At 46.4% G+C, this 22274-nt stretch overlaps 1 pseudogene; it reads right to left on the bottom strand.

The window, feature by feature from the left end:
• Nucleotides 1-719: 719 nt before the first annotated feature.
• On the bottom strand, nt 720-2742 carry LOC112675450 (protein disulfide-isomerase A6-like; annotated as a pseudogene).
• Between the last annotated feature and the right edge of the window lie 19532 nt (nt 2743-22274).

Raw genomic sequence — 22274 nt, 5'->3', positions numbered from 1 at the left:
TCCCTTTACCAGGTCAGAACATGTTCCCCATAGAGGAATTATTATGATGTTGGAGATTGACTGGTTCTCCTCTTGTTCTTGGCTAAAAGACAGAGAAGCTACATTCAATGTATTGGCCTGATGGCATTCTGCCAAACATTGTGCACATTAGCAATGATGTGCCCATGCTCACATTTACCCAGGAGCCTCTAGCTCTAAGAGCTTAGATTCAGCATTATGAGAGCCCTCAAGAGTGGATCTAGTGACAGTTAAGGATTAAAGAGGTTGGCCTTTTAAAAAATTCTCACTTGCAACTCAAACACTCTCTTTCTTCTCTGAAGATACTCATTGGGTAAAGATGGGGTAGAGGGAAATATCATGAGTCAGCCTCGGGTAGTATTTGCCACACCAGGTGGAAGTATCTTTTTTTTTTTTTTTTTTAAGTAGACTCCACTAGTGTGGGGCTTAAGCTCATGACCCTGAGATCAAGACTTGAGCTGAAATCAAGAGTTAGGCGCTTGACCAACTTTGCCACCCAGGTACACCAAGCAGATATATTTTCAAAGTGCATTATCCTTCTTGGCATGGAACTCATAGTGTTTCACCAAGCTGCTGGTCTGGCTTTGGAAAGTCTGAGAAACAAACCAACAATATAATATTAACAGTTGAGTGCAGTGGTTTTTTGGGGTTTTGTTTTTGTTTTTGGTTTTTGCATTATCCAAAATATTATTTTATTTTTTAATGGAAAAAAAGGCATTAATATTCAAATGAAAGAATCACACTAAAAAACTTGATAATATAAGAAACACCCCTCCAAGAACATTCAAGCAGCAGTCAGAGGGAGGGAAAAGTATGTCAACAGCCCACGAGTTTTCCTCAAAATATTACTTGATAGAATACAACCCAATTCGCTGGCTACAACAATTCATAGAATTTTTCATTGTTTTCTTGAGCTGCAAAGTTCACTGTTGCAGTGTTTTCACAGGACCAATCAAATGCTGCTTCTTGGTTCAAAAGGCCACTGGTAGACTTATCTGAGTGTGGAGAATGTTCCTTCATCGCTGGGGAGATCCGCTCCCAAGAAAAGAAAACTGAAGTCTGTGCCAAGCCTCTCACAGCTCACGTCTTTCCAGATTGTCCAGCTCCACGTCCCTGAGGTCAGTGTCGTCTTCCACGGGAAGCTCGCGGTCCTTGCGGTCCCAAGGCTCTCGGGTGCTGATGGCGGGGAAAGCCCCACCTCCGCCGGGAGCTGTCGATCCACGCCCCAAAGAGAAACTCCTTAGTGCCTTGCTCGCTGAAAGATCCTTTTAGAAGAGCAACTTTCATCTTGCGGGCGTCAATGACTCCGTGGCAGGGTATCCAAGCCCTCCGATCCCCAGTGCATTTTCAAGTTCCTCCTGGGCTCCAGCTTCTGCCCACAGCCACCCCCACATTTTCTTTTTGTATTTGCCTGCCAGCTTCAAAAGAACTTCTAAGTAAGAATTTCTGCCAGCAGCTCGGGTGTCCAGAATGTGGGGCCGCACGGCCGACACCCTGATGCTCCTCGCGGGTCTCAGCGATGTCCTCGTTGACATCTCAGGCAGCGCATCTCGTGGTCTCAGACAACGAATCCGGGGCCCGGGACGCGAGGTCGGATCGTGTGGGTCCCCCATCATAGTCCACGGGAGACTGTCCCTTCTGAAATACCTCGATTGTAGGGAATGCCCTGAGCCCGCATCCGCTGGCTGGAGGCTGGTTACCCCCGTGGCCTCCGCAGCGGCGACCCCCCCCCCCCCATCTGCTCTTCACCTCTGTGGCTGCAGCAGCCCATTCGGGCCGAGGCTTCTGCAGTGTCCACGCCGAGGAGCGTAGAATTCAACCATCCAAACATCGGCATTATCGAGGACGTTCTTACTGCAGCTCGATCACATCCTTCGTATTAGAACTTTCACTCCTACCTGGTTTTCCAGAGCTGTACCCCCCCCCCCCCGCCCAAGGAGGTCCCTCACCAGCTGGCGCAGAGCCCAAGAGCGGCTTCCGCGGCGGCTTCTCCAGGTCTGCTCCCCTGATAATCTTCTGGTCTGTTTTCGTTGGATCCAAAAATCTTAATGGCAGGAAATCCCTGAATGCCATATTGACCTCCCAGAGACTGGCGTTTATCTGCCTCCACTGCACCGACTTTGACAACATCTTTTAATGCCGTTGCTACTTCCATTCTGGTGTCAACCTCTGGCAGTGGCCACCACGGAGCCTAGAGTTCTACTAGTAACTTTCCGGTTGAAATTTGATGGTGTTAGTTCAATCACATCATCACTGGAGGACTAAAGACCGTTTGCTGCTCGGAAGAAGATGCAGCTCATCAGACCTGTTACTTCCTTTTTAGCATCTACGAAGATGATCATATTTCTTTTTATCTATTGATGCAATAAACTGTGAAACTGCCCTGTGTTCTAAGGCAGTGCATGTGCATCATCACAGTCACATTTACATGTTTTGTAGATAGTATCTGGAAGATTCCAAATGGAGCTTTTTTGAATAGCACGACGGTAAATTTCCAGCACCAGGTGAGCCATGCCGAGCGCCTGGGCCGCTGCAGTCCAGCTGTCGCCTGAACTCGAGTTCAGTGTTTTAATACATAAGGTCACACACACAGCAATGCTCTAAGGTACAGACAGGAGCTCTGCAAAGAAGGAAAAAAGAAACCCTCATAAACAGGACTCATTATGTGTCATCAATGGCTGCCCCCAAAACTTATGGGATCTCAGCATTACTAGAGATATGAACCATGAAAGAAAGGAAGTATGCTAGCAAGACCAAAGCTGCAATATTTGTCCAGAATTTTAGTCAGTACTGTAAGAGGAACATAGGCAAAGTAGCAGCATGTTCAGAGGTGAGTAATGTAAGCGATGCTTATAAAAAAAATGGACTCTGTTAAAATAATATAGCTGAGCTGAGGGCTAGAGATACAGAGATGAATATGAAACTCTCCTTGCCCTCAAGGAAGTTATAGCTAGGAATGGCTGAAAAAACTGAAAATTGGGGATCCCTGGGTGGCTCAGCAGTTTGGCGCCTGCCTTGGGCCCAGGGCATGATCCTGGAGCGCGGGATCGAGTCCCGTGTCAGGGCTCCCTGCAAGGAGCCTGCTTCTCCCTCTATCTGTCTCTGCCTCTCTCTCTGGGTCTCTCATGAATAAATAAATAAAATCTTTAAAAAATCTGAAAATGTGTAGTTAGGTAAAAAGAAGACTGTAAGTGCTCAAATATTTGAAAAATCATCATATAGAGGAATTAGTTCCATTCTATGTGTTGCTAAGGGTAGAATTAAATACAGTGGGTAGAAGCCACAAAGATTCATTTTAGCTCAATATGAACAAATGGGATTGAAATTTCCAAGAGTGAGAGGTATCTAAAGGTATAATGAACAGCTTGAAGAAATTGTGAGGTCCAGGTTCTTAGGTGTTTAAGAAGACCTTTGACCTCTTGACAGGAAAGTAGGTGGACTTGGTGATGGGGATGTATGCTCACCTACTCATTCACTATTTACCCTACTATGTACCAGTACATCAGGTCCACTACTATGTCCCAAATTTTATGGATATACTGACGAGCAAAACCCAAAACCCTTCTCTTAAGGAGCTTAAGCCTAGAAGGAAGAGACAAACGTGGATCAAATAATCACAGAAATATATGGAAAACTGCAACTGAGAAGTGTTTGGATAGAAAGGCACATGGTATTACAAAAGCAGACAGATGGATGTTTGACCTTGTTGGGAAGGTCAGGGAAGACTTTAATGAGAAACTTTCAACTAAACTCACATCCAAAGGGGGAGAGAGGATAGAAAGGGTCATTCCAGGCAGAAGGACAGACAGTGCCAGGTCCTATGGTGGGAAGACACCTCTTAGGTAGTGGCATCTCCATGACCTTTCACATTCTTTTTTACAGTATTTTACTGAATGGGTAATACATAAATGGAACAAAGTTAAAAACCAGGAAAGGGCATGGAGTGAAAGGAAGTCTTCATTTCTGCTCTAACTTTCCAGAGACAGTGAATTCACCAGGTTTTACTGATCCTTCCAGAAGCATTAGATGCATCGAACAGCATTCCTTTCTCTTGCCTCCATGAAATTGTAGCACACTGTACACCATTCTACATCTTGCTTTATTCTCCAGATGGTAGGTCTTGAGGTTCATTCATTTAGAGCTACCTTACAGGATTTTTTTGGAAGCCACACAGCAATGCATTGAAGAAAGCCCCATTGTTTATTTAGTCTCTCCTTTAGGAGGATTGTAGGCAACACAGTGATGAATATTCTTCTATGTACACAATTTTGCATATTTTTATTATATCCATAATGAAAATTTTGTGATTTTTTTATTAAAAATATTTCATACCATTTCTGATTATAAAAGTGATACATGCTTCTAGGGAAATATTTAAATATTGCAGAAATACATCATGCAGAATGTGAAAGTACCCAAGAATCCCGGCCTCCATAAATAACCACTAGATTACCTCTGCCTAGATGATTTCTAATCTAGAGTCATTGAAAAAGACGGGACATGTGGCACAAAAAGTAGATAGTAGATTCCGGAACATCTGTCTCTATGGTTTGGGGCTCCCATGGGAAATAAGTTGCTGAAGAAAGTGCTGATGCATTCCTCTACTATATTAAGGCTTTAAAAATTTATTTATTTATTTATTTGAGAGAGAGAGCACGAGCAGAGGAAGGGGCAGAGGGAGAGAGAGAATCTTGAGCAGGCTCCCTGCTGAGCGCAGAGCCCCATATGGGGCTCTATCTCACCACCCTGAGATCATGACGTGAGCCAAAATCAAGAGCTAGACACTTAACCAATTGAGCCACACAGGGGCCCCTATATTAGGTGTTTTTAACCTGGGTTCCATGGATGGCTTTGGGATGTAGATTAATCATCAACACATGTTTATTTTCCAAGGAAAGGATCTATAGCTGTCATCAAATTCTGAAAGGAATGTATGACCCCTAAAAGTTGAGAGCACCCATCAACAGAGAAAGGCCACCAGGTAAGTTTTATTTTGTTTCAGAGTGATTCTGATCTTGGCAGAGGGCTCTTCTAGGAGTTCCTCAAGTGCTGTAGAATTTGAACAAATTATTTAGCTTCATCTATAAAATAGGGATAGTACTAGTAACTCATAGGGTGGTTGTGAGGATTAAATACGTTAATATTCACAAGCACTTAGAAAAGTTTTTGCCAGATAACAAGACTTACATATGTATTTATAAAATAAGTCTAGTGCACATATCTCCTGCCTGCCCCAACGCCAATGAGAAAACCAAAGTCCATAAGTAAAGAACAGCAGACTCTTGACAAGCAGCCCAGACCTCCTGAATAATTTCTAATACCGAATCCTCCCCAGGGCAGCATGCTATCCCCATCCAGGGATCAAAATGTATCTAGGTCATTTGAGGAAGTAGCTAGGCAAGAGGATGTTGAAGCACTGGAATAAAACTCAATGTTAATTTTGCAGCTAGTGAGGCCAGTCTTTTACCATAAAAATGCAAATTATATGGGATAGATATATATATGCATGCATGCATACATAATACATATAATGTCATATTTCGGTAAAAAATTATTTAACTTTCAACTGAGGGATTTTTTTTTTTAAAGAATTACTGTGCCTCTAAACCAAAATAGCTGAAAAGTCACAGTTAGGATGCATAACCAGCAAGAATTAGGACTGCCTTGTTTGTTCCTCACCACTAACCTCTTGCTAAAATACACACACACACTCACACTTCGCACACATACATATACAAATATGTATTATTTTACATGTAGAATAATGCAATTGAACTATGCTATCTAAAAGGCACTGCTGCAAAGCCCCTGCACACTTTAATCCCAGGTCCTTTGTTTTTCTCCTTCCATCTCACAATGCAGGGCAATAGGGTCCCTGCCTTGCACTGACTAAATTTTCAGCAGGGAAATGAACTCAGTTCTGTCTCACATGTACTTACGGATCACCTAGTCTGTGCCAGGAGCCTTGCACAAAGCAAAGAGAAGTCAGATGGAGTTTCTGCGTCGTAGCTTGTCTCTAAAATAAGGTGCTTGAACTAGATGGTTAATCCATCTTTTTCAAGCTCTGAGTTCTGTGATTCCTGTGATGTTGAAGTAAAACCAGGCAGTAATTTGCAACCAGAAACTCTTCAGAGATCATCAGTGGCCTTCCTGGTAAGGATGGTAAGCTCCATCCCCTCAAAGATGCTCCCTCCCACACTTGAATCATTAACAATGTATCTCTAATACTAACAGGGTATCATGTATTATGATGTGCTACTTATACAGGGCTCCAAAATACAAGAACTCTTGACACAACAGTAGGTCCGAGAGCACTGCTAATCTCATTTCTATTTTCACGGGTATAAAAGCTGTACCTGTAGAACAGGGACTGAAACCCAGTGTGACCCCAGGTGACTCTATCTGCTCACACCACCACTGCGCTTATGCAAGGCGATTGCGTGCTGTCCCTGCTGAGCGTCTGAGGCTTTCCTCCTTCCCGCGTGGGCAGGGTCAGTCCTTTGAGTTTCCTTTATTGTACCCACAACACCCTGTCCACATGCAGCGGACACCTGGGCCGCTCCAGGACAGGCCATGTCCCATATAGGATTGGCTGGCCCACAGGGCTGCTCTTGGATGATCAGGGGTCTCTGGACAGGCCTAAGAGTAAGCAGTGAAAACATGCTCCTGCTCTCCTGTTCCCTGAGGCCCTGGCCACCTGCCCTGGCGGCTCTCTTCCCCAGGCCGGAAGCAGATGCTTTGTCCATCTCATCCCAGCATCAGCAGACCCTGAACTGTTCCATTGAAACTCCCTGAAGAAGGCTTGTTATCAGCTGAACTTGTTCTCTTTAAGGTTTTGATCTCAGCAAAGTTGAATGGGGCATTTCATGTGCTTCTGTGTATGGTTCTGAGAGGCATGCAGCGGGGGTAACGGGGAGGGGGGGCGGTGGTGGCTGCAGGGCCAGCCTGTCACCTCGGTTGTCTGAGATGAGCTCTATAGTGACCGAGCTGAGGCCAGTCCCCTCGGGACATTTCCAATAGTAATAATAATATTATGTGCTGTTGCATTTATTTATTTTATTATGGCGGTGGGCATATTCCCCCAAGCCAAGCCACACTCAGCCGAATGGAAGGGGTTGGGGCGGGCATGACTGGCCCTCCCTTTTTTTTTTTTTTAAATAGATTTTATTTATTTATTCATGTGAGAGAGAGAGAGAGAGAGAGAGAGGCAGAGGCACAGGCAGAGAGAAGCAGGCCCCATGCAGGGAGCCTGACATGGGACTCGATCCCAGGTCTCTAGGACCAGGCCCTGGGCCAAAGGCAGTGCTAAACCACTGAGCCAGCCAGGCTGCCCATTTTTATTTATTTATTTATTTTAAGATTTTATATGACTGGCCCTCCTTTATGGCAGAGAGAAGGGAGGGTCAGGGATGGAAGCCCATTTAGTGGAGCTATTAAGTTGCAAAGTTGAGACAGGAATGCAGATCTCCTGGCATCAGGCCCTGTGATCTCTGGGTTTTGTCATCTATAGACCACCCTGTAGAGTTGGCTCCGAGACGCTCTCCTCCCTTTTGGTGATCCAGTACACTTCAACAGTCAGCCAGGAAACCCCGACCTGGTCATCAAGCTAAAACCCATCTTCCGGTACCGAAAGGACCCAAGTTCTGAAATTGCCCTCTTCTCCCTCCACCTAATCAAATCCCCCTGACTTTTGAAACAGAGCACCACTCCAAGGAGAAAGCAAAGGGATGAAATGCATTTGCCGATAGATATGAATTAATAAATCATTATTTAATGTACTTGTCAGAGATACTTTGGAATCCCCAACCATAATAAGCGTCTCAAAGGGCAGAATTTCAAGAGCTATTTCTGGGCACACAGAATGCATTGTAAGGTGTCTGCTTACCTCTTAAACTCCATTCTGGACACCCCACCCCATGGATGTCTGGTTGGACCTGGAAAGAAGAGATTCTTCGGGCCAGGACATCATTTAAGTTCTGAACCCATGAGCAATGACAACCCTGAAAGTAGATAGGATGCAAAAGATCTATATCCAATGCAAGTGTGGACAACGAATTGACGTGCGAGCCCCAGCTGCTGACACCAAAGTCAAGTGCATGGCACTGGGTCCAACTGCTGGGCTGAGGCTCTGTACACATCTGAGTCATTCTAGAACCATTCGACCACATTCCTAGCACTGTGCCAACCAAGATGGTGAGGCTCCGCTCCTGTCCTCTGTTGCCCTCACTCCTCGCCCTGCTTGTTCTGGAAACCCAGCAACTCTTCTGCAGCAAGGTAGCACTAGAGGGTCTGCTCTGAGACTCTGGGGCTCCTGCCAGGCTTCTAACTTCTCAGCAGGAATCTTGGATCTCATTGGTTTACATATTCCCCTAAGCACAAAACTAACAGTCCCCAGACCCCATTTCCTCTCCACCAACCACTACTATGTGTCTTTCCAGATTAGGTCTGAGCCTCCTGCTTCCTTTCCTCATGTGAACTGAAAGTGTACACTTGACAACAGATTCATCTTCTTTCCTGTCTGCCCCAACTTTCAGCTTCATCTAGCAGTGTCCTCCCAATGCCCAGACACTCCCTTCCATGCCAGGAGACCTTCCCCTAACATGCCATCAGAAGCCTCCCTGTCAGGAGTACGCTTGCTAACGTTAGCCGGGCACTGACCATAGCTCCGGCACCATGCTTGGCTTCAGTTATCTCATTTAATCCTCCTAATAAACTAATAACGTCAGTGCCAGTATTACCACTTTTACAAGGGAGGAAACATGCACAGCCCATGAAGTAATTTGCCCCAAATCACATAGTTGGAAAGTGGAGGAAATGGGGTGTTCTTGTGAATACCAACAATGCTCCGGCGCACAGCCTTGTGCTTTTATTTTTGCAAGCTGTTGAATAAATTCTTTGAAGTGGAATGAATGATGGGGTCAGACAGAATAAGAAACTGAAAACAAATGTTGCCACATATATTACTACCAAACTGTTCATAATCTTCATCTATAAAGAGATACAAAAAAAAAAACCACTGGGATAAAATAAGTAATATAAAGGGGGAAAAAAAGAAAGCGCATTAAACATTTTAATAACTTTTTCCAAATTACCTACAAAAATGATTGTACAAATTACACCCCCATCAGTGGTGTGTGAGAGCACCTGTTGGCCGGTGTCCTTGCCAATAGTGAAATTTTTAATCCAGTATCTTTGTCCTTTTGATTAAGTAAGTGATCTTGTTTTAACTTCTAGTCTTTCGTTAATGGTGAGTTTGTGCATAATCTCATGTTTATTGGCCAGTTACAGTTTTCCACGCAGATATAAACAACAGTAGTACAAAACAGAACTGATTTCTCTGACAAAAATCTGCATTTCCTTTATTGCCTGCAAGTTGATGGCATGATCATTCACCAATTACTCAAAATAGCAACCCAGGAACAGACTTTGGTTCTTCCCCTTCCCTCTACAGCTGGTCAAACAAGTGGCAAGGATTGCACCTCACAAATGCCCCCAGGATGGGCTCCTCCTTATAGTCCCTGTGGCTCCCCTGATGCCGCAGTCCCTCGGCACCGCTGTGGAGGGATCTACTGCAGTGCCCATAGGGGTCGGTCGGTGCTGTTATCCCGAGTGCGCCTGTGCTCCCCAGTTCCCACCCCACTGTGAGACAGGATGAATTCCCTAGCCCCCCTCTCCATTGCCCCCCCAGGGCTCCCTCTCCTTGCTTTCTCTTTCCTACACTCCCAAGGCCTTCCCACATCCCTCCACCTTGTGTGGAACACTGCCTCACTGCAAGCCCACCTCCCACCTCTGGGACTTGAGGAAGCCCCTGCAAGGTCAGAGAGCCCAGGGCAAGGCCACACTGAATGGGAAGTCACATTGTGATCCTGGGTCTCTCTGGGACTGTGGCCTGGCTAGCCTCCTCTCTTGTCTTTCTCTGTATCTGTTTGCTCCTCCCTTTCTTTAGGCTCCCCTCCCCTCTCTGCTCCTATTTCCTGGCATGTCTGCTTTACAGTCTTTCTTCCTCCATCTTTTCCCATTTGTGTCTCTGTTCCTCTTCTCGGGGGCACATCTGAGTGCCCCCTTGCTTCCTTGAGGTCCCAGAGAAGAGGCAGGAGGGGAAGGGCACCATTGGGTCCTCCACTGCAGGCAGATGACACCTGCTACTTGTCCTTGTCTGTCTTGGGAGAAGCAAGCAGTGCTCCCCCCCAGAGCTGCGTCTGCCAGTCCTCAGGCTTGCCATTCCCCTTCGTTCTCAGGAGTCCTCCTCCTCACCCCAGAGGGACATCACCTGAATCCCTGCTCTCCCCGTTTCCCTGAGGCAGTTCTGTCCCGCTCCTGAAACCAGCCAGAAGGACCTCTGTCCTGGAGCATCCACTCTTTGGGGCCCCTCAGCCAGCACACCCCTTTCTCCATCCCCACTCTGTTCCCAAGAATACAAGGATGGCCCCAGCCCTCTGCACCCCTTCTCACTGGACAACGGGGTACCCTGATAGCTGGCTTCACTCTGATCTTTTTCAGAGGGAAGCTCACTTTCTTTATGGTGCTTTTTTTTTTTTTTTTTTTTTTTTTAAAGATCTTATTCATTTATTTGAGAGAGCATGAGCAGAGAGAGGGGCAGAGGGAGAGGGACAAGCAGATATCCTGCCGAGCAGGGAGCCCGACATGGGCCTCCATCCCAGGACCACAGGGATCACAGCCTGAGCCAAAAGCAGACACTTAACCGAATGAGCCACCCAGGTTTCCCGGTGCTAACTTTATAAAATGTTTTTTTTTCTTAAGACATCTCTAAGCGAAAAAAGAAAAAAAAAAATCTCTAAGTGCAAACAAAGTAAAGAATAGGGGGTGGAGGATGATGCTAAGAAATGAGGCAGGTGGGTTGGAGCAAAATTTCATTCTCTCAGCCTGGACCCAGAGCCCACTCTGTAGGTGCAAGGGGCTGTTTCTGAGGGAGGCAAAGAATCCAGTGGAATCCTTGGTGACCCTTTATAGTTCCAGTCCTGCGGTAGTGAGCACGTCTGTGGCCAGATGGGCGGGTGTAGAGAAATCCCAGATCTTCACAGCAGGGGGTGAGGAGCCTTCCCCAGGCTCAGGTTTACTCCCCACCTGCAGAGGCAGGGCTGCCAGGGCCCGCCTCCCCCCTGGCTCCCCCTCTCCCCTGCTGGTAGGACAGTTGACAGCTCAGAGCTTCAGGGCAGCCCCAGCAGGGAATGAATAGCACCTCTTCCAGCCCAAACAGCTGTCCTGCTGCGGCCCCTCCTTGTTCCCTCCTCACCAGCCTGTTTAGGCCAGGTTTTCTTTCTGTTAGAAACACTTTTGTTCTCAGTTTTGTTGAATTTAACCGAGGATTGGATATTTAAAAACAAAGTCACCATCTGTTTTGTGATTTTTCTGAAGCCCGCTCACGGTATAAGCCTCTGCAGCTGGCTCCCATTTGCAGCACAGTTATAGGGTCTCCTCCACCCCAGTGTTTTCTTTGGCAGGCACTAGAATCACCCGGGGTATTTATTGAACATGTGTATACCTGGGCTGCTCCCCACACCTACTGAATCAAAATCTCCGGGTAGGAAGTGGGTATATATATATTTTTTAACAAGCTGCCCAGGGGGTTCTGTTGTAAAACAAGCTCAAGGGCACCTGGGTGGCTCAGTGGTTGAGTGTCTACCTTTGGTTCAGGTCATGATCCCGGGATCCTGGGATCCAGTCCCACATCAGGCTCCCTGCATGGAGCCTGCTTCTCCCTCTGCCTGTGTCTCTGCCTCTCTGTGTCTCTCATGAATAATAAAAAAAAGGGCAGCCCAGGTGGCTCAGCAGTTTAGCGCCGCCTTCAGCCCAGGGCGTGATCCTAGAGACCTGGGATCGAGTCCCTCATCAGGCTCCCTGCATGGAGCCTGCTTCTCCCTCTGCCTGTGTCTCTGCCTCTCTCTGTGTGTGTGTCTCTCATGAATAAATAAATAAATAAAAGCTTAAAAAAAAAAAAAAAAAAACAAGCTCAAACCAGTGACCTATAATAGAACGTGGGCTCTGGGTGAGAGGCTGAGGCTGTGGGCCTACCTTTGCTGAGTGACTTTGAGAGAGTTACTTAACCACTCTGTGCTCCAGTTTTCTCATCTTAAATTGGGGCTGATAGAACTTCTGCGAGGGATTGTTGTAAGGAATGAACAAAGAAATGTGTGCAATCTCTCCTAAAACATTGCCTTTAGGCAACAGATGCTTTATAAAGTAATTCTCAAGGCCTCAGCTGGTAAAGTGGGAGCTCCCAGGGTCCTGCCGGCTGTGATTAGGGGGTTTCATTTCCCGGAACAGGGTCTTTGTGACTGTGGCTGAGCTGGACTGGAAACAGAAGGTGGTGAAAAACCCTGCTTTACCTATATTTTTAAGTTTTCAAAACTACATATTTTTTCTTCCCACCCATGGGCAGCCCCCCTAGCAGGGTCTTGCTCTGCTCCTGTCCAGCCCTTTGACCCCTAGCAGAGGACACAGGAGAGTGATGGAACATAAGAGAGCTAGCTCAGTAGCCCTGGCGTTCTCCTCCTAGCCAGCTGAGGCCAAAACATGCCTCCCCTGGAATTTGAATACTTCCTGAAATAGCAACACCAACCCCAAAGCTCCTGTGCTCCTACCTCCTCCTGGTGGAGACACAGCTTGTGCTTGCTTTATCCTACAGTAAACTCCCCAGACCTGTGTTTGACCATATGGTGGTGACCCTGTGCCTACAACAGGCTAAGCCCTTCATATACGACCTACCTAGCAACTCCACGAAACAGGTAATGTCATTATGCCCGTTTTTTAGCCAAGAGAACTAAGGTTTTGTGAAGTCCTGTCCCTTTTGCCTAAGTCCACACAGCTAACAGAGGGTGGGGGAGGATTTGAACCCAGGTCTCTGACCCTAGAATCTACTCTTACCCACTACAGTCTGCCTGGCAGGCATTTGCCTCTGTGTCCCCTTGCAGCATGTGGCCAATGAGTGATGCTGCAGGATGTTCCCTGCTTGTACTTTCTTTTTTTTTTAAAGATTTATTTATTTACTTATTCATGAGAGACAGACAGAGAGGCAGAGACACAGGCAGAAGGAGATGCAGGCTCTTCAAAGGGAGCCTGATGCGGGACCTGATCCCACATCTGGGGATCACGCCCTGAGCCCTCAACCACTGAGCCACTCAGGGGTCCCCTTGCTTGTACTTTCCATCCTTTCCCGTCACCTCACGGAGGCACCACAGGCTTGTCGGTTACACAAAGCACCATGGTTTGACACAGCCTCTGGGTGGGCCTGAATCTCTTGCTAGCTGGGTGACCTTGGGCAAGTTAGTTAGCCTCTCTGGGCCTCAGTTTCTTCATCTATAAAATCAGATTCATAAGACAGGTCATCATGGGGCTACCATGAGGATTGTTATCCGGTTTAGCTCAGTGCCAGCACTAGGTATAAATAATATCACTTATATGTGTAGTAATTTATAACTATCCTACATCTTCATCTTTTAAGGCAGAGGTTGATAAACCACAGTCAGTGGGCCAAATTGAACCCCTCATGTTTGCATTATGGCCTGTGAGATAGGAACAGTTTTCACATTTTTAAATGGTTGAAAAACAATCAAAAGAATAATAATGTGGGTGGCCCGGGTGGGTCCGTGGTTTAGCACCGCCTTCAGCCCAGGGCGTGATCCTGGAGACCTGGGATCGAGTCCCGCGTCAGGCTCCCTGCATGGAGCCTGCTTCTCCCTCTGCCTATGTCTCTGCCTCCCTCTCTCTCTGGGTGTCTGCAATGATTTAAAAAAAAAAAAAAAAAAAGAATAATAATGTTTCATGACATGTGACAACATTATGTAATTTAAATTTCAGTGTCAGGGCGCCTGGGTGGCTCAGTTGGTTAAGCGGCTGACTCTTGATTTCATCTCAGGTCACGATCTCAGAGTCCTGGGTTCTGCATCTGGCTTCATATTCAACGGGGACTCAGCTTGAGATTCTCTCCCTCTCCCTCTCCCTCTCCCTCTGCCTATCCCCTGGCTCCCATGCTCTCGCTCTCTCTAAAATAAATAAGTAAATCTTTTTTTAAAAATAAATAAAAAATAAATTTCAGTGTCCAAAAACAAGGTCTTATTGAAATGTACCATGCTCAGTCATTTGCATACGGCCTGTGGTTACTTTCGCTCTACAGTGCAGACTTACAGCTGTAATGGAGAATATATGGCAGCAAAACCAAAAATATTTACTATCTGATCCTTTACAGGACATGTTTGCCAATCCTTGTTGGGGGGCGGAGCATAAGGGCTTATGCTAAAAGCTTCTGCGTAGTCCTGGCCAGGGCTGTCAGTAAGGACGAACCCTCTGACCCTGAGCCCCTGCCAGTACATGAAGACTGGCAAGGCTTCCATGGAGCTGCAGACCACAGTGGAAGGGGTAGGTTGTGGAGTATTGGACAATGTAGGTTTTGGACACAATGAAGCAGCTGACAGAGGGAGTTGGGGCAGAAAAAATAAGAAGATAAAGTTATCAGCTGGGATTCCAAGAGACCCGTCGTCTTCTCCCAGCAAACACACTTCATCGCTTCATTCCAAAACTTTCCAGCCTGCCTTCATCTAATGAGATGATGTCATTAAGTCCTGGACAAGGACCTGTAAGCCAAAGAGCAGGACCAGCTTCCAGAATACTTCCTTAAAAACACGTAGCAGGTGTTCTTCACCCCGCCTTGGCTCTCTACTCTCCCCTGTGCCTGGGAGATAGCTGGAGTTCTAGAACCTATTTTGGATCATGAAGATATGAACCACTTCCTAGGGTTGGCAAACAGTGATCTGCAAGTAGGCTGGATCCCTAGGACTTTGAGGAAAGGAGCCACCACTCTTGGCCTAAATTGCTTACCTCTGGACATTAGCGTAAGAAAGAAAAAACAAGGGGCGCCTTTGGCTCAGGTCATGATCCTGGGGTCCTGGGATCAAGTCCCGCATTAGGCCCCCCGCAGGGAGCCTGCTTCTCCCTCTGCCTATGTTTCTGCCTCTCTGTGTGTCTCTCATGAATAAATAAATAAAATCTTAAAAAAAAAAAAAAGAAAAAACAAAACAAACACAGGAAACCCTTTTGTCATTTGAAGCCACTGTTGTGTTGGAATTCTCATTCTAAGCCAGACTTCATCCTAACCAATACACTTCTCTTCTGGAGATGTCTTTCCGTGATAACTTCCTGTTTTCTTTCCTTTCTGGTTGTCCTTGACCTTCACTTTAATAGATTTTCCCTGTATCAACGTGTGGGGGAAGCTGTGTCCTGAGTGGACAGTGAGGAGCACAGGCATGCAGTTTCTGGACTTGTGTCCCTCAGCTTGGCCAAGAATGATGCAGTACCTTCCTTCAGTTTCGCCCTGAGCCTGGCACATACGGAGAAGTTTTCATTGGTTTTTTATTTTTATTTCTTAAGCTAGCTACTTGCATTATCAGCATCATTTATCTTACAATAGTTACCCAAATACTTAAGTCGAGCCTTGTCTATAAAATTGAGAACTGGTCATTTCCTCCACTACTCGAAAATATTTGTTAACCGAACAAATATCTGATCTGAGCAACAAAGAGCAATGTCCTTAGACTACCCACAAACTCCTTTGCAATGTGGCTGAAGCCAACTTCTTCATTTCATCTCCTACCTCTCTCAGAAAACCAAGTGCAGCCATGGCAAGGTGCCTCCAAAAGTCAGCCTTCCAGGGGCATCCTATTTGCACACGGGGTACTGCAGAGGTCGGCCACTAGAGGATACGTTCTCAAAGTTAAATACTAGAACGAGGGTGGGAGGAGGCTTCAAGGCTTGATGAGCAGCTTCCTTACCCGAGAGCAGGTGGTAGGAGATGCTGACCTGGATTGCGGCCTTGGGTGTTTATTCAGGCAGCTTGGATCAGGCCTGCGGAAACAGCAGGAGAATAGGGGTGGAAATGGAAGAGGGAACTCTGGAAAATCTGGTCCAGAGCTCCCTTGCTCTCCTAACACTGTACAAATTCAGGGACTGACTAGGCTTATCTTTTGCATTGGGCTCAAATTCTTTGCTATTCTAACTCAGAAATGCAGGAATTAAGTAGATTTAGCTATCATAGCATGCCTCTCCATCTAAACTCACTTCCAGACTCAGGGATCAAATGGATCAGAATGCAGGGGTAGTTATACCTTATATTTTAGGAGGAAAAAACATATCGAGATGTAAGATAAAATATAGTTTTTAAAGATCTTCTTTACTTATATGAGAGAGTGAGCACAGCCAGGGGGAGCAGTAGGCAGAGGGAGAGAGAGAAGCAGGCTCCTCGCTGAGCAGGGAGCCTGATGTGGGGCTTGATCAAACAGCTCTGAGATCATGACCTGAGCCAAAGGCAGACGTTTACCCAATGAGCCACCCAGGCACCCAAAATACTTCTAATCGAATACCTCATTTTATAGAGATGTAATTATTAGGCTTATAGGACTACAATTAGTACTTTAGAGCTGCATTTATTGAAATATTACATCTTTCAGGCTGCTTGTATGTTTTGTTCTATAAAATCAGAATGATGATATGATTTATAATCTTCGTTGTTTCCATGGCCACGTTTTGGCAACTCTAGAATCAAGTTCAATTTCCTCAAGCTGATGTTCAAGATCCTCAGTAATAGGACTTGTATTTTCCGCTGCAGTGAAGCAATCTCACCGCCCACCCACCAGTGTGTCTGTGCCTTTCTTTCCTTTGCTTTCTCAGCTCTCGGCACTCACCTCTTCCTCTTCCTTGCCTTCCATAATACCATCCCTTCTTTAGAGAGAAACTTTCCTGACCTGGGATCCTCAGTGTGGACCACAGAGTATCACACCGTGGAATAGACTCCATCAATTTGCTTTCTTTCTTTTCCCCCACATCTATTTGTTTTCTGAAGTTGTAGGTACGTAGTCTCATGTTTTAACAAAACTGTAACACAACTAAACATGAGGTCATTTTTTCTTTCCTTTTCTTTTTAAATTCTTGATTCTTTAATTCCTTATCCGGTGTCAGGCCAGTAGCAGACGTAGCAGACTTCCAATAAATATCTCTGAATCATTGCTAAATTTGCCACTTGCTCAAAGACAGACATTTGACTTAGAAGAGCACCAGGAGCAAATGGGAACCAGAGATAATAAAACTCTACGAAATGCAATTTCCTGTTTTATGTAATGCCAGAGTGAAACATTTCTACCATATCTCCTAGGAAATATAGAGTGACTCAAAATTGAAAAAATGGAAGGAAGCAAAAAGGAAGAAAAAAGAAAAAGAAAAAAAAATGGAAGGAAGCCACACTGAATGGCTGCTACAGAAATGAAACGAAAGCCTAGCATTTCCCGGCTATGGATGCCTACAGATGACACGTCCCCGAGCAAGGCCAGCCTTTCCATGCACAGAGCACCTATGGGGCCAGAGCCTGCCCACACCTGCGCAGGTGTGGCTTCTGTTAACATTTACACCCTCTGCAGGTGACAGGCTGCCTGACTGTTCTCTTAGCCGCTCAGGCAAGAGGCCGGGGCCCAGATGGCAGGTCCTACATCTGGAGGGGTCCAGTGTGGCTCTGCGTGGGGCCCTCAGCTCCAATCCTGCCCTTCCTGGAGCACCTGGCCTGGCAGAGCTGGGGACGCCAGCGATCGGGGTGGGGGAGGCTAGTGTTCAGACTACATTTCCCAGACTCTCCTCCAAGCTGCTTCTGGTGAGAGTCTGTCTCTGAGAGTCACAGTGGAGCCCAGAGCAGAAGCAAGTGGCCGACACCGTCTCCTGCCCATGCGAGGGCCTCTGGAAGCAACAGCAGCTGCAGGAGTGTAGGCTGCATGGCCTACAGCCCTGTTAGCAGCAGTGGTGAAGCTTCCAGTGGTCCAGCAGCCAGGGCATGTGGGCTCCAGCATCCTGACAGCTGGGCCATCCCCTTTTCCTGGTATCTCCCATTCCCCTCAAGACTGTCGCCATTGGATGGCTGCATGAAATTCCTCTCTGCACAAAACATGTGGACGAGGTGCTGACTTCTTGACTGGACTCTACTAACATGGATGCAAGTTAAACTGTCCAAAAGCTGGATGCTGTGGGTAGGACAAAGGGCCCAGGTATAGCATGGGCAGCATGCAACCTGGGCAGCAAAGTGAGGAAGTGCAGGGTGGAAGAAATATCAGACCAGGAGGAGGGCCACCTGCGGGAAGCTTCCTCCACTGTTCACAGACCAATGGGTGAGGACCTGAGGGCCAACGAGGGGCCCAGCTGGGTGTCAGGTCACCCCAGTGCACCTCAGAGCCTATCTCAAGAAGACTTTCAGAAGGAGAACGGAGGCATGGAGGGGATACAGAGGCAAGGAGTGGAAGAGAGAGGCCAGCTAAGGAAGAAAAGTGGTGGCCAGATTATCAAACACATTTGCCATTTCACTGCATGGCATAGGACTGGCCTTGTAGCACAGTCATGAGAAAATCGGATTTCATGCTCTAGCTTAAGAGCACACACTGGAGTCGAGGTAGATTCGACTAATGCACTCTAACTTGATAAGATGAATTTGATAAGTTTTAAAAATTCAAATTTTGTTTGGACTAGAAGTTTGGTGTTACCTGAATAGAAATTACTTTCTTTATTTTTGTCATGAAGCTGGGCTTACTTCTCACAACTAGCATGCTATAAAGATGCCTCTTCCAAGGATAGGTTACAAAAGGCGATGACTTCCATCTTGCTAGTACCCTCTCTGTCTGGCTCATCTCACTTGCTGGCTATGATGACACTAGCTACCACTTGTAATCTGCCCTATGGTCTGTGTGGCAGGAAACTAAATCTGGCCACTGGCCAATAGCCCACGAGTAACTGAATCTTGCCAACAGCCTTATTATGAATGAGCTTTGAAGCAGACACCTTCCCAGCTGAGTCTTGAGACATCTGCTGCTCTGGTTGACCCCTTGATTATAGAAGACCGAGCTAAGGCACACTTGAATTCCTGATGTATATACAAACTGTGAAATAATAGGTATTGTAAGCCTCTGAGTTTGGGGGTAACTTGTTACACAGCATAGATAGCTAATACAGACACCTTGAGGGCTTCTTTCCCCTTCTACTTTGTCTGCAGATCCAGAGCATGGGCTCCATTCAGCAATGGATGGACAGAGATAGACGACCAATGACCCACCCAGTGACTGACCGTAAGGAGAAGCAGGATTCTTTGAAAGGAGGAGGAGCACAGGAGATAAATAAACCAAGAGGAAGCTGTAGGGAAGGGAGGAGAAAGTAGGGGAGTGGTTTCAAGAGAAAAGGTCCTTGAGAGCAGAGAGCTAGGTTCACATCTGTTAGAGGAGCTGGGGTAGGGAGAGAGTGTCCACCAGGCCTGAATCTCAGCTACAAACTCAGGCGTAGGAGAAATATTACAATCCTTTGCTTTTCTTAAATAAACTTACTTCTACTTCAAAGTCTACTTCCTGCTGACCAGTCGTTCCTAGGGCTGTGCCACTTTTCCAGGGTAGGACGAAGGTTCTGGGTCATTCTTGGGGTGAGGTCCTCCCCACCTCGCCTCCACCAGGTATAGTCAGCAGGCTCCTGCTGTTCTAGTCTGTATCATGTCTTCAGGTCTGTCTGCCCTGCCGGTCCCTCCCCTACTTGGATGTGGGGAGTCTTTGACAAGCCCAGGGCACAGGCCTGGGAGTCAGCCTCCTTGGGCACCATGCAATGCTTCCCTCTGAGCTCCTGCCATGCTCTAGAATCTTCCACGGAGCAGGACACTGGTTCTGTCTCTTTATTGGGAATCTCAAACCCTTCTATCCTGAGTTTTCTATGAGTCTAAGGCAAGTCCTTCTGTCTTTTTTGCCTCTTCCTTCAAATTTCCCCATTTCTTCTCAATGAACACATGATTTTGGAAATAAAAAATGGGAAGGGGTGCCTAGAGATTACTACCACTTCCTGCCCTGCCTCACATCTCCCTGCAGTAAGGCTCAGAGTCTCCTACCTGTTCAAATGGGGGAAGAGGAACTATAGGAAGAAAATATAATTTCTCCAAAACTACTCCTGTCAGTGTTAAGCACGTTGAGAAGCTCCGTCACTTCTGGAGAATTCCTGCCAACTTGCCCTAAGCTGAATCTAACCATAAAATATCAGACAAACACAAATTGAGGAACAGTCTACAAAACAACTGCCTGTGCTCTTCAAAAAATGTTACTGTCATGAAAGAAAAAGACCAAGAACTGCTCTGGAATACCGAAAACTCAGAAAGACACACATATAAATGTGATGAGGACCTTAAATTGGAACCAACCAGGATCAGGAAAAAATGCTACAAAGGACATTACTGAGACAATCAATAACATTTGAATATCCTCCATATGTTAAACAATGGTATTTATATTGATAATAAACTTCTTCAATTTGTTAATTATATTATGCTTATAAGAAAACATCCTTGTTAAGATACTCTCTGGTGTATTCCAAAGTAAAGGTGTAAGATGTCTTTAACTGACTCTCCAGTGGTTCAGCAAAATGTTCATATATATGTAGAAAGCAGAATGAGACAAAATTTTAGCAATTGGTGACTCTAGGCAAAGGGCATATGGGAAAGTTGGATTAGTTTTAGCGGGGGAGGCAGATCCACAAGCAAGGTGATGGAACCGATAGGAGAACCAAAGTGGACAAAAGCTACAGTGGCAGCCACTTCTGAGGTGCTATGATGAGAGTCAGAGCAGGTGATGGGCACATCAGATGCTTCCAGGAAAGAGAAGCTTTTGTGGGATGCAGAGGTGGAGTGGGGAGTGAAGTGAGGAGGTGGCAGGAGTTAGATTCATTTAAGGAAAAGTTACAGAGACAGAATGCGTCTGAGGACTCTGGAAAATTCACAGGATTCTGCTGAATGGTGAGTGAGTTCATTGACTTATTGTGTGTCTGGGGTTGGCTTTGGATGGCATTTTTCAGAGGATAAAGAGCGAAACAGGGTCCCAAGTTCTTGACCAATTGACGAGTAGTGGGTGAAGCAATTTCTACTCATTTAATGAGATTTGAACAATCAAAACAAGGAACAAGGGGATCTTAGAGTGGAAACTGGTTGTGGTGTACACAGCATTGGCAGGAGGCCTGTCCAGGTAACTCAGTGGCATCCCTTCCAATGGAATCTTCTTCGTCAAGGCAGCTAGCTAAGATGGAGGATGATAAAATTCATTCTAGCTGCTCTTGGACCTGGAATCACATATCTAAAGCCAATCAGAGGAAGCTGTAATCAGACAAAGTATTGGCCATATGCTAAGGCAGCAGGGCTCATGAAGATCCAGGCCAAACTCACAGGCTTCTTTAACCTTCTGTGTGAATGTGAGCAGGATAAGCAGGTGACAGTCCATGGCTGCCTTCCGATAAAAGCCTCTGTGGTGCTGGGGGAGATGCAGGTCTGCAGGGCACTGGTGGGGAAAGAGTCTGGGGTCCACAGGCACCAGTAGGTTCAAACCCTGAGAGGCAGCTCTGGGCTCTCACCCCAGCCAAGCGTGCAAGGTTACCCAAGTGTTAGCTTGTCACTGGATCCAGCAGGCCGAGAGCACTATCGCATAACATTCATAACCTGAGTCAGGCATGCTGGTGCTCTAGGCTCCAGGAGGCTCAGACAGGCAGCTTCAGATCTCCACTAACCTGGTAGGGAGGAGTCAGAGAATCAGGTCTACAAAGCTTAAATCCAGAGCTTCTCCAGAACCAAGGAGTAGAGGGAGAGTTGAAAAGGATACCAATAAGGTAGCTCTAAGGTGCCTTGGAGTTACATCAGGTAAGTATTTGACTCAACAAATTCAATCCCTGTGCAGAAGGCTGCAGGAGAGGGCTGAGGGAGAAAGAGGAGTAGAAAGAAAGGAGAATGAGAGCAAGAAGCAGTATGAAAGAAAAATAAAGCCCTGCACCACCACCACTACCCTCACCATTCTCCCTGTAGCCTGGCCACACCTTTGAAGACAGCTCTTTCGCTAAACACATTTATTTACCTGTGGCACATGCCTTTTCTTCCTCACCAGGACCTTGATCTAGACAGTGGTAAGGCTTATTGGGAGCATATGTGACACTGGCACCCAATATATTTAGAGGAAAATATTATCCCAAAATTCCTACTTGGGCTCTGCAGACAAATGAACCTGTAGACTTAGTGAGCATTGGCTTTTATTAGTGGAACAGGAAAGCCAAAACCTGGCCCCACGCTGGTGACTGATGGCTTTCCTCCCAGTATCCAGGCATGCCCACTTGCCAGACATGCTGTGTGTGTGATATGTGTGTATGTGTGTGCAGTCTCCTAGGTTTATGGGTTCCCTCCTCACACCCAGGGCTCTCACACATAGTTCTGG

This window comes from Canis lupus, chromosome 30 (genome assembly GCF_003254725.2).
Source record: "Canis lupus dingo isolate Sandy chromosome 30, ASM325472v2, whole genome shotgun sequence".
Lineage (NCBI taxonomy): Eukaryota > Metazoa > Chordata > Mammalia > Carnivora > Canidae > Canis > Canis lupus.
The sequence above is the reverse complement of the archived record's forward strand: the minus strand, read 5'-3'. Positions and strand labels throughout refer to the sequence as shown.